Here is a 13,032-nt window from a genome sequence, read left to right as displayed (position 1 = left end):
GATAGAACATGAACAAAACCTAAGGAATGGCTTTAAGATCCATACACACATTCTTGGAGCCTCAGAGGAGAAGAAAGAATCAGAGAGTTTATTTAAAGAAATAATGTATTTCCATACAAATTGTGAAATTATTTGTTCTTGCTCTGTGAAGAATACTGTTGGTAGCTTGATAGGGATTGCATTGAATCTATAAATTGCTTTGGGTAGTATACTCATTTTCACTATATTGATTCTTCAAATCCATGAACATGGTATATTCCTCCATCTATTAGTGTCCTCTTTGATTTCTTTCACCAATGTTTTATAGTTTTCTATATATAGGTCTTTAGTTTCTTTAGGTAGATATATTCCTAAGTATTTTATTCTTTCCATTGCAATGGTGAATGGAATTGTTTCCTTAATTTCTCTTTCTGTTTTCTCATTATTAGTGTATAGGAATGCAAGGGATTTCTGTGTGTTGATTTTATATCCTGCAACTTTACTATAGTCATTGATTATTTCTAGTAATTTTCTGGTGGAGTCTTTAGGATTTTCTATGTAGAGGATCATGTCATCTGCAAATAGTGAGAGTTTTACTTCTTCTTTTCCAATTTGGATTCCTTTTATTTCTTTTTCTGCTCTGATTGCTGTGGCCAAAACTTCCAAAACTATGTTGAATAGTAATGGTGAAAGTGGGCACCCTTGTCTTGTTCCTGACTTTAGAGGAAATGCTTTCAATTTTTCACCATTGAGGATAATGTTTGCTGTAGGTTTGTCATATATAGTTTTTATTATGTTGAGGTATGTTCCTTCTATTCCTGCTTTCTGGAGAGTTTTTATCATAAATGGATGTTGAATTTTGTTGAAGGCTTTCTCTGCATCTATTGAGATAATCATATGATTTTTATTTTTCAATTTGTTAATGTGGTGTATTACATTGATTGATTTGTGGATATTGAAGAATCCTTGCATCCCTGGGATAAAGCCCACTTGGTCATGGTGTATGATCTTTTTAATGTGTTGTTGGATTCTGATTGCTAGAATTTTGTTAAGGATTTTTGCATCTATGTTCATCAGTGATATTGGCCTGTAGTTTTCTTTTTTTGTGGGATCTTTGTCAGGTTTTGGTATTAGGGTGATGGTGGCCTCATAGAATGAGTTTGGAAGTTTACCTTCCTTTGCAATTTTCTGGAAGAGTTTGAGCAGGATAGGTGTTAGCTCTTCTCTAAATTTTTGGTAGAATTCAGCTGTGAAGCCATCTGGAAAACCTCAAATAGCCAAAGCGATCTTGATAAAGAAGAATGGAACTGGAGGAATCAACCTACCTGACTTCAGGCTCTACTACAAAGCCACAGTTATCAAGACAGTATGGTACTGGCACAAAGACAGAAATATAGATCAATGGAACAAAATAGAAAGCCCAGAGATAAATCCACGCACATATGGACACCGTATCTTTGACAAAGGAGGCAAGAATATACAATGGATTAAAGACAATTTCTTTAACAAGTGGTGCTGGGAAATCTGGTCAACCACTTGTAAAAGAATGAAACTAGAACACTTTCTAACACCATACACAAAAATAAACTCAAAATGGATTAAAGATCTAAACATAAGACCAGAAACTATAAAACTCCTAGAGGAGAACATAGGCAAAACACTCTCTGACATACATCACAGCAGGATCCTCTATGACCCACCTCCCAGAATATTGGAAATAAAAGCAAAAATAAACAAATGGGACCTAATTAACCTTAAAAGCTTCTACACATCAAAGGAAACTATTAGCAAGGTGAAAAGACAGCCTTCAGAATGGGAGAAAATAATAGCAAATGAAGCAACTGACAAACAACTAATCTCAAAAATATACAAGCAACTCCTACAGCTCAACTCCAGAAAAATAAATGACCCAATCAAAAAATGGGCCAAAGAACTAAATAGACATTTCTCCAAAGAAGACATACAGATGGCTAACAAACACATGAAAAGATGCTCAACATCACTCATTATCAGAGAAATGTAAATCAAAACCACTATGAGGTACCATTTCATACCAGTCAGAATGGCTGCGATCCAAAAGTCTACAAGCAATAAATGCTGGAGAGGGTGTGGAGAAAAGGGAACCCTCTTACACTGTTAGTGGGAATGCAAACTAGTACAGCCACTATGGAGAACAGTGTGGAGATTCCTTAAAAAACTGGAAATAGAACTGCCTTATGATCCAGCAATCCCACTGCTGGGCATATACACTGAGGAAACCAGAAGGGAAAGAGACACGTGTACCCCAGTGTTCATCGCAGCACTGTTTATAATAGCCAGGACATGGAAGCAACCTAGATGTCCATCAGCAGATGAATGGATAAGAAAGCAGTGGTACATATACACAATGGAGTATTACTCAGCCATTAAAAAGAATACATTTGAATCAGTTCTAATGAGGTGGATGAAACTGGAGCCTATTATACAGAGTGAAGTAAGCCAGAAGGAAAAACATCAATACAGTATACTAATGCATATATATGGAATTTAGAAAGATCGTAACAATAACCCTGTGTACAAGATAGCAAAAGAGACACTGATGTATAGAACAGTCTTATGGACTCTGTGGGAGAGGGAGAGGGTGGGAAGATTTGGGAGAATGACATTGAAACACGTGAAATATCATGTAAGAAACGAGATGCCAGTCCAGGTTCGATGCACGATACTGGATGCTTGGGGCTAGTGCACTGGGATGACCCAGAGGGATGGTATGGGGAGGGAGGAGGGAGGAGGGTCTAGGATGGGGAACACATGTATACCTGTGGCGGATTCATTTTGATATTTGGCAAAACTAATACAATTATATAAAGTTTAAAAAAAAAAAAAAGAAAGAATGGTTGAAAACCCCAAATGTTAGTGAATGTGCAGATATACAAGTCCAAGCAGCTCAATAACTCAAATTTTGGTAAATCCAAAAAGATCAACACCATATACATTACAAACAAACAGTGGGTGAAGACAAAGAGAATTTTGAAAGCAACGAAGTTGACTCTTCACATAAAAGAGATTCTCAATAAGATTATGAGAGAATTTTTCAGCTTAACCAAGAAATATATGCCATAAGGCAGTGGGATGACCTATTTAAAGTGCTGATAAAAAAAATATCTGTCAACAGAGAATACTGTGTCCAGTAAACTACCCTTCAGAAACAAAGTAAAAAATTAAGACATTTTCAAACAAACAAAAGTAGAGGAAGTTCATTACTACCAGACTTTTCCACAGACTTAAATGCCAAAGGAATTTCTTCAAATAGAAAAAAAAAAGAAGAACCAAAGACTGTAACTCAAAGCCATATGAAAAAATAAACTTCTCTGGTACAGGTAAACACATGGACAAATATAAATAAGTATCTTTTAATTTTGGTCTGTAACTCCACTTTTAATTATTTTATAGATTAAAAAAAGTGTAAAAAGAACTATACATCTAAGTTAATAGGTAAACCATATTTAATAAGCAATTTATGACAGCAATACCAGAAATAGGAGGTAAGGCTGAAAAGGATTAGGGGTTTTGTATGTGGCTGAAGTCCATTGTTAAGAGTTTAAAATAGATTATTGCAGCTATAAGATGTTTAATGTAATCACCATAGTAACCACAAAGAAAATATCTACAGACTACACACAAGGAAATGAGAAATTTTTTTTAAAGTCACCATAAAAATGTCAACTAAGCAAAAAAGAAATCATTAGAGAAGAAAATTAGAAACAAAAATGTCACAAAGCATGGGAAAAACAATTAACAAAAATGACAATAGCAAATTCTTTATATTAGCTAATGCTTTAAATGTTAATGAACTGTACTCTTCAATCAAAAGTCACAGAATAGCAAAATGAATTAAAAAATAAACCAAACAAGATCCAACTATATCCTGTGTACAAGTGACTCATTTTACATCTAAGGACACACATAGATTGAAAAAGTAAGAATGGATAAAAGATAATTACTAACCAAAATAAAGCAGTAACAATTTTAATAATCAGCCAAAATAGATGTAAGTCAGAAACTGCTGATAGACAAATAATAACATTTTGAAGTGATAAAAATGTCAGTTTACCAGGAAGGTATAATAATTACAGATACTTTGTACCAAACATCAGTGCTCGAAAATCATAAAACTTTTATGAGACTGAAACAAACTTACAAGAGTGAAGAACAAATAGCTTTATAATAATAGTAGTAATCAGCCTGTAATACTCCACTAGAGTAACAGATGGGAAAGAGATGACAGGAACAACACTATAGACCAATTGGAGCTAAGAGACACAAACTGAACAGTCTACAAAAGATAACAAATAGACCTTTTCTCAAATAGCCATGGATCATTTTCCAGGACAGATCATATGTCAGGCCACAAAATAAGACTTAATAAGTTTTAAAATATCAAAATTATACATAATATAATTTTTTCTAAATACACTTTTTTAAACTATAAGTCAAAACCAAATGAAAAATTCAAAAATTCAAAAACATGCAGAAATTAAACAAAACACTCTTAAACAACTGGTGAATCAGGTAAGAAATCAAGATGAAAATTTAAAAATATCTTGAAGGAGATAAAAACAAAGACATAACATTTCTAAATTTATGAGATGCAGTGAAAGCAAGGCAAAGAAGCAATTTTTATACATATAGACTCTTACATTAAAGAAGAAGAAAGGTTTATAAGCAATCAATTGATGGATTTTATATGTTATAGAGCTGGAAAAGGATGAAAAACTAACCCCAAAACTAGCAGAAAGAATATTACAGCAGATATAAATGAAACTTAAAAATGAAGAGAAAAACAACAAAGCCAAGAGTAGGTTCTGTGAGAAGACAACAACAAAAAAATGACATACCATAGCTAGATTAATAAGAATAAGAGAAAGAAGTCCAAATATCTAAAGTCAGAAATTAAGTGGGGGATGGGGTAGGAAGGGGAGTCATTACTATAATTTTTACATAAATGAAAAAGATTATGAGACACTATGAACAATTGTAATTTAAAAAATTAAATAACTTGAAGAATGAGAAAATTCCTAGAAATATAAAACCTACCAAGACTGAATCATGAATAAATAGAAAATCTGAACATATGTATGACTAGTAAGGAGACTGAATTGGTGATCAAAAGCCTCTCAAAAAGGAAAAGCTCAGGACCAGATGGCTTCATACATAAATTCTACCAAACATTTAAATAAGAATTAATGCTAATCCGGCTAAAACACTTCCAAATATTCAAGAGGAAATATTTCAAACTCATTCTATGAAACCAGCATTAACATGACACCAAAGCCAAAACTAGTATATAAAAAGAATATTATAGGACAATATCCCTGATGAGTACTGATGCAAATCCTTGCAAAATATGCCAAACCAAATTCAGCAGCATATTAAAATGATCTTACACTTTGACAAAGTGGGATTTATTCTTGGAATATAAATGGCTTAACATATAAAAATGGATCAGTGTAATGCATCATTTTAACAGAATGAAGGGGGAAAAACACAAGATGATCTCAATTCATAAAGACAAACTATTTGACAAAATTCAACACACTTTCATGGTAAAAATATCCAAGGAACAAGGAATAGAAGAAAACTACTTTGACATGATGCTGTTGCTGCTGCTAAGTCACTTCAGTTGCATCTGACTCTGTGCGACCCCAGAGACGGCAGCCCACCAGGCTCCCCCGTCCCTGGAATTCTCCAGGCAAGAACACTGGAGTGGGTTGCCATTTCCTTCTCCAATGCATGAAAGTGAAAAGTGAAAGCGAAGTCGCTTAGTTGTGTCCGACTCCTAGCGACCCCGTGGACTGCAGCCTACCAGGCTCCTCCATCCATGGGATTTTCCAGGCAAGAGTACTGGAGTGGGGTGCCATTGCCTTCTCTGACTTTGACATAATAAAAGCCAAATATGAAAAACTGTAAATGAATGTCATAATCATAATAAAGGATTGAAAATGTGTTATCTAAGATTGGAAAACAGAAAAGGGTGCTCACTTTTTCACTTCTGTTTGACATAGTATTAAAAATTCCAGCCAGAGTAATTAAGCTGGAAGAAAAATGTTATTCAAATTAGAGAGAAAAAAATTATTTGATTGTGGATTACATGATTTTATATGTATAAAAACCCTAAAGATTTCACAACAAAAAAACTGCTAAATCTAGTAAGTGACATAGCAAATTAACAGGGTGAAAATCAACATAAAAATCAGTTGCCTTTCTCTATATTAACAATGAAAAATCTGAAAAGGAAATTAATAAAACAATTATAATAGTATCAAAGGGATAAAATATTTAGGAATAAACTTAAGGAAGCAAAGACTTTGATACTATAATTGCAACATGTTGCTGAGGGAAACTAAAGAAGACATAAATAAATGAAATGACCTCATGTGTTCATGGAATACAAGACTTAAGATGTTAATATTACCCCCAAATGATCTACAGATTTAATACAATCCTTATCAAAATGAAAATGATGTTGCTATTTTTTTTAATAGAAAAATCTATCCTTAGATTAATATAGACATTAAATAGTGAAAGCAATCTTGGAAAAGAAGAGCAAATGTGGTCTTACAGTTCCTGGTTTCAAAACTTACTTCAAAATAGTAATTAAAATAGTACTGTGCTGGCATAAAGATAGACATCTGAGTCACTGGAAGATACTAGAGCACCCTGAAATAAACTCCCGCATATGTAGTCAAATTATTTTCAACATGGATGCTAGGCTCATTCAATGAAAATAAGATAGCTTTTTCAACAAATGGTGTTGGAAAACTGGATCTCCACATGCAGAAAAATGAAGTTGATTCCCTGGTGGCTCAGTCAGTAAAGAATCCACCTGCAATGTGGGAGCTCTGGGTTCCTTCCCTGGGTTGGGAAGATCCCCTGGAGGAGAACATGGCAACTCATTCCAGTATTCTTGCCTGAAGAATCCCTATGGACAGAGAAGCTTGATGCGGTGCAGTCCATTGGATTGAAAAGAGTCAGACGCAACTGAGAGACTAAGCACAGCATGTCGCCAATTAGGTGGCTCAGTTGTAAAGAATCTGCCTCTAATGCAGGAGACTGACTGCAATGCAGGGGACCCAGATTCAATGCCTGAGTCAGGAAGATCCCCAGAAGGAAATGGCAACTCTCTCCAGTATTCTTGCCTGGAGAATTCCATGGACAGAGGAGCCTGGAAGCTTGCAGCCCATGGGGTTGCAAAGAGTCAGACACAACTGAGCAACTTAGCCCAGCACAGCGTACACCAAAAGTACCTTAAAATGGATCAAAGAGATAAATGGAGGAGCTAAAACTATAAAATGCTTAGAAGAGAACATAGGGGAAAACTTCATGACTTTGGATTTGGCAATGATTTCTTTAATATGACACCAAAATCTCAGGCAACAAAAGAAAAAGATAAATAGGGTTATGTCAAAATTTAAAACTTTTGTACATCAAAGGTCATAATAAGAGAAAAAATCACCACTGAATGGTTATCTGAAAATCATATTTGAAAATGCATTTTTGATAAAGGATTAATATTCAGAACATAGAAAGTGCTTCTAAAACTCAATAAAAAAACAAAACAACAACAACAAAAAAACACTGAATAGTGAATGATGAGAAAAGAATTTGAACAGACATTTCTCCAAAGATGATATATGTATATATGGCCAATAAGCACAATGGAAAGGTGTTCAACATCACTAATCCCTAGGGGAATGCAAATACAAAGTACAATGAGATACCATCTCAAATCCGTTAATTTATCTCATCACCATTAATTTATCTCATCTACTTAGTGATATGCGTTTGGTGTAGTACTATCATGATCTGAATAAGGTAGAAGGATCTTAGCCTTAGCTACTAGATTTTCAAGTAACATTAATTCTGAATTTTTTATTTTGATTATAGGAACTATGTCATGTTGTAATGATATTTGCAGTCATCATTCTTTCTCCTTGTAATAAAATAACTGAATGATTGGAAAAATGACTACCATTAAAAAAATGGAAAAAAACATAGGTTAATAATAACCTCAGATATGCAGGTGACATCACCCTTATGGCAGAAAGTGAAGAACTAAAGAGCCTCTTGATGAAAGTGAAAGAGGAGAGTGAAAAAGTTGGCTTAAAGCTCAACATTCAGAAAACTAAGATCATGGCATCTGGTCTCATCACTTCATGGGAAATAGATGGGGAAACAGTGGCTGATTTTATTTTGGGGGGCTACAAAATCACTGCAGATGGTGATTGCAGCCATTAAATTAAAAGACGCTTACTCCTTGGAAGGAAAGTTATGATCAACCTAGACAGCATATTAAAAAGCAGAGACATTACTTTCTCAACAAAGGTCCGTCTAGTCAAGGCTATGGTTTTTCCAGTGGTCATGTATGAATGTGAGAGTTGGACTATAAAGAAAGCTGAGCACTGAAGAATTGATGCTTTTGAACTGTGGTGTTGGAGAAGACTCTTTTTTTTTTTTTTTTTTTCTCTTTTTTTTTTTTAATTTTACCCCCTCCCCATACCATCCCCCTGGGCCGTCCCAGCGCACCAGCCCCAAGCATCCAGCATCGTGCACTGAACCTGGACTGGCATCTCGTTTCATACATGACATTTCACATGTTTCAATGCCATTCTCCCAAATCTTCCCTCTCTCTCCCTCTCCCACAGAGTCCATAAGACTGTTCTATACATCAGTGTCTCTTTTGCTGTCTCGTATACAGGGTTATCGTTACCATCTTTCTAAATTCCATATATATGCGTTAGTATACTGTACTTATGTTTTTCCTTCTGGCTTACTTCACTCTGTATAATAGGCTCCAGTTTCATCCACCTCATTAGAACTGATTCAAATGTATTCTTTTTAATGGCTGAGTAATACTCCATTGTGTATATGTACCACTGCTTTCTTATCCATTCATCTGCTGATGGACATCTAGGTTGCTTCCATGTCCTGGCTATTATAAACAGTGCTGCGATGAACATTGGGGTACACGTGTCTCTTTCCCTTCTGGTTTCCTCAGTGTGTATGCCCAGCAGTGGGATTGCTGGATCATAAGGCAGTTCTATTTCCAGTTTTTTAAGGAATCTCCACACTGTTCTCCATAGTGGCTGTACTAGTTTGCATTCCCACCAACAGTGTAAGAGGGTTCCCTTTTCTCCACACCCTCTCCAGCATTTATTATTCGTAGACTTTTGGATCGCAGCCATTCTGACTGGTGTGAAATGGTACCTCATAGTGGTTTTGATTTGTATTTCTCTGATAATGAGTGATGTTGAGCATCTTTTCATGTGTTTGTTAGCCATCTGTATGTCTTCTTTGGAGAAATGTCTATTTAGATCTTTGGCCCATTTTTTGATTGGGTCATTTATTTTTCTGGAGTTGAGCTGTAGGAGTTGCTTGTATATTTTTGAGATTAGTTGTTTGTAGGTTGCTTCATTTGCTATTATTTTCTCCCATTCTGCAGGCTGTCTTTTCACCTTGCTAATAGTTTCCTTTGATGTGCAGAAGCTTTTAAGGTTAATTAGGTCCCATTTGTTTATTTTTGCTTTTATTTCCAATATTCTGGGAGGTGGGTCATAGAGGATCCTGCTGTGATGTATGTCAGAGAGTGTTTTGCCTATGTTCTCCTCTAGGAGTTTTATAGTTTCTGGTCTTACGTTGAGATCTTTAATCCATTTTGAGTTTATTTTTGTATATGGTGTTAGAAAGTGTTCTAGTTTCATTCTTTTACAAGTGGTTGACCAGATTTCCCAGCACCACTTGTTAAAGAGATTGTCTTCAATCCACTGTATATTCTTGCCTCCTTTGTCAAAGATAAGGTGTCCATATGTGCGTGGATTTATCTCTGGGCTTTCTATTTTGTTCCATTGATCTATATTTCTGTCTTTGTGCCAGTACCATACTGTCTTGATAACTGTGGCTTTGTAGTAGAGCCTGAAGTCAGGTAGGTTGATTCCTCCAGTTCCATTTTTCTTTCTCAAGATCGCTTTGGCTATTCGAGGTTTTTTGTATTTCCATACAAATTGTGAAATTATTTGTTCTAACTCTGTGAAGAATACTGTTGGTAGCTTGATAGGGATTGCATTGAATCTATAAATTGCTTTGGGTAGTATACTCATTTTCACTATATTGATTCTTCCAATCCATGAACATGGTATATTTCTCCATCTATTAGTGTCCTCTTTGATTTCTTTCACCAGTGTTTTATAGTTTTCTATATATAGGTCTTTAGTTTCTTTAGGTAGATATATTCCTAAGTATTTTATTCTTTTCGTTGCAATGGTGAATGGAATTGTTTCCTTAATTTCTCTTTCTGTTTTCTCATTATTAGTGTATAGGAATGCAAGGGATTTCTGTGTGTTGATTTTATATCCTGCAACTTTGCTATAATCATTGATTAGTTCTAGTAATTTTCTGGTGGAGTCTTTAGGGTTTTCTATGTAGAGGATCATGTCATCTGCAAATAGTGAGAGTTTTACTTCTCCTTTTCCAATTTGGATTCCTTTTATTTCTTTTTCCGCTCTGATTGCTGTGGCCAAAACTTCCAAAACTATGTTGAATAGTAATGGTGAAAGTGGGCACCCTTGTCTTGTTCCTGACTTTAGAGGAAATGCTTTCAATTTTTCACCATTGAGGATAATGTTTGCTGTAGGTTTGTCATATATAGCTTTTATTATGTTGAGGTATGTTCCTTCTATTCCTGCTTTCTGGAGAGTTTTTTATCATAAATGGGTGTTGAATTTTGTCAAAGGCTTTCTCTGCATCTATTGAGATAATCATATGGTTTTTGTTTTTCAATTTGTTAATGTGGTGTATTACATTGATTGATTTGCGGATATTGAAGAATCCTTGCATCCCTGGGATAAAGCCCACTTGGTCATGGTGTATGATCTTTTTAATGTGTTGTTGGATTCTGATTGCTAGAATTTTGTTTAGGATTTTTGCATCTATGTTCATCAGTGATATTGGCCTGTAGTTTTCTTTTTTTGTGGGATCTTTGTCAGGTTTTGGTATTAGGGTGATGGTGGCCTCATAGAATGAGTTTGGAAGTTTACCTTCCTTTGCAATTTTCTGGAAGAGTTTGAGCAGGATAGGTGTTAGCTCTTCTCTAAATTTTTGGTAGAATTCAGCTGTGAAGCCGTCTGGACCTGGGCTTTTGTTTGCTGGAAGATTTTTGATTACAGTTTCAATTTCCGTGCTTGTGATGGGTCTGTTAAGGTTTTCTATTTCTTCCTGGTCGAGTTTTGGAAAGTTGTACTTTTCTAAGAATTTGTCCATTTCTTCCACGTTGTCCATTTTATTGGCATATAATTGTTGATAATAGTCTCTTATGATCCTTTGTATTTCTATGTTGTCTGTTGTGATCTCTCCACTGTCATTTCTAATTTTATTGATTTGATTTTTCTCCCTTTGTTTCTTGATGAGTCTGGCTAATGGTTTGTCAATTTTATTTATCCTTTCAAAGAACCAGCTTTTGGCTTTGTTGATTTTTGCTATGGTCTCTTTTGTTTCTTTTGCATTTATTTCTGCTCTAATTTTTAAGATTTCTTTCCTTCTACTAACCCTGGGGTTCTTCATTTCTTCCTTTTCTAGTTGCTTTAGGTGTAGAGTTAGGTTATTTATTTGACTTTTTTCTTGTTTCTTGAGGTGTGCCTGTATTGCTATGAACTTTCCCCTTAGGACTGCTTTTACTGTGTCCCACAGGTTTTGGGTTGTTGTGTTTTCATTTTCATTCGTTTCTATGCAAATTTTGATTTCTTTTTTGATTTCTTCTGTGATTTGTTGGTTATTCAGCAGCGTGTTGTTCAGCCTCCATATGTTGGAATTTTTAATAGTTTTTCTCCTGTAATTGAGATCTAATCTTACTGCATTGTGGTCAGAAAAGATGCTTGGAATGATTTCTATTTTTTTGAATTTACCAAGGCTAGATTTATGGCCCAGGATGTGATCTATCCTGGAGAAGGTTCCATGTGCGCTTGAGAAAAAGGTGAAATTCATTGTTTTGGGATGAAGTGTCCTATAGATATCAATTAGGTCTAACTGGTCTGTTGTATTGTTTAAAGTTTGTGTTTCCTTGTTACTTTTCTGTTTAGTTGATCTATCCATAGGTGTGAGCGGGGTATTAAAGTCTCCCACTATTATTGTGTTATTGTTAATTTCTCCTTTCATACTTGTTAGCATTTGTCTTACATACTGTGGTGCTCCCGTGTTGGGTGCGTATATATTTATAATTGTTATATCTTCTTCTTGGATTGATCCTTTGATCACTATGTAGTGACCTTCTTTGTCTCTTTTCACAGCCTTTGTTTTAAAGTCTATTTTATCTGATATGAGTATTGGGAAAACCTTCTCACTGCCGAATCTGTGCCAAGCTTTGGAAGCACAGAGGGCAACATAACAGGAAGAAAAAATAAATAAACAATTAAAACTCGAAGATTGCGAGTCCTACGGTAACTCCCCCAGCGGAGAAGCAGCGCAGAAGCCTGCACACGCCATTAACAAGCGGGGGCTGGGCAGGGAGGCGCAGTGCGGGCTGCATCGCTTAGAGTAAGAATCTGGCCTGAATACCCTGAGCACTATCTGAGCGAAATAATTTGGGCTAGCAAACCAGACTGTGGGATATCTACCACGCGAAAAGCCAGCCCCAACTTAAGACACCGCCAGGCCCGCGCACGGAACAAAGAATTGAACAGAGATAGCCGGCTGCAGACCTTCCCCCTCCGGTGACAGGCAGCCAGAGCCGGAAGGGGGCAATCGCAGCCCCAGAGAGACATTATCTATAAAACTGTAAGCAGGCTTCTTTGCTAACTAAAACTTCTTGGGGGTCTGGATGGTTAACATCTGCCTAAGAAGGTGCGCCGGTTTTACGCCCAGATAACCGAGTGGCGGGGAGGCGATAAGTCGCAGCATTGGCGCTCGCCAAACACCTCATCACTTGAGCTGCTCGGACCTGGGAAGAGCACAATACTCAGGCCCAACTGAGTCTGCGCCTCTGAGGACTACCCGAGTGCCTGAACCTGAGCGGCTTGGACCTGG

Source organism: Bos indicus, chromosome 2 (genome assembly GCF_029378745.1).
Source record: "Bos indicus isolate NIAB-ARS_2022 breed Sahiwal x Tharparkar chromosome 2, NIAB-ARS_B.indTharparkar_mat_pri_1.0, whole genome shotgun sequence".
Taxonomy (NCBI): Eukaryota; Metazoa; Chordata; class Mammalia; order Artiodactyla; family Bovidae; genus Bos; species Bos indicus.
This window is presented reverse-complemented; position numbering follows the sequence as displayed.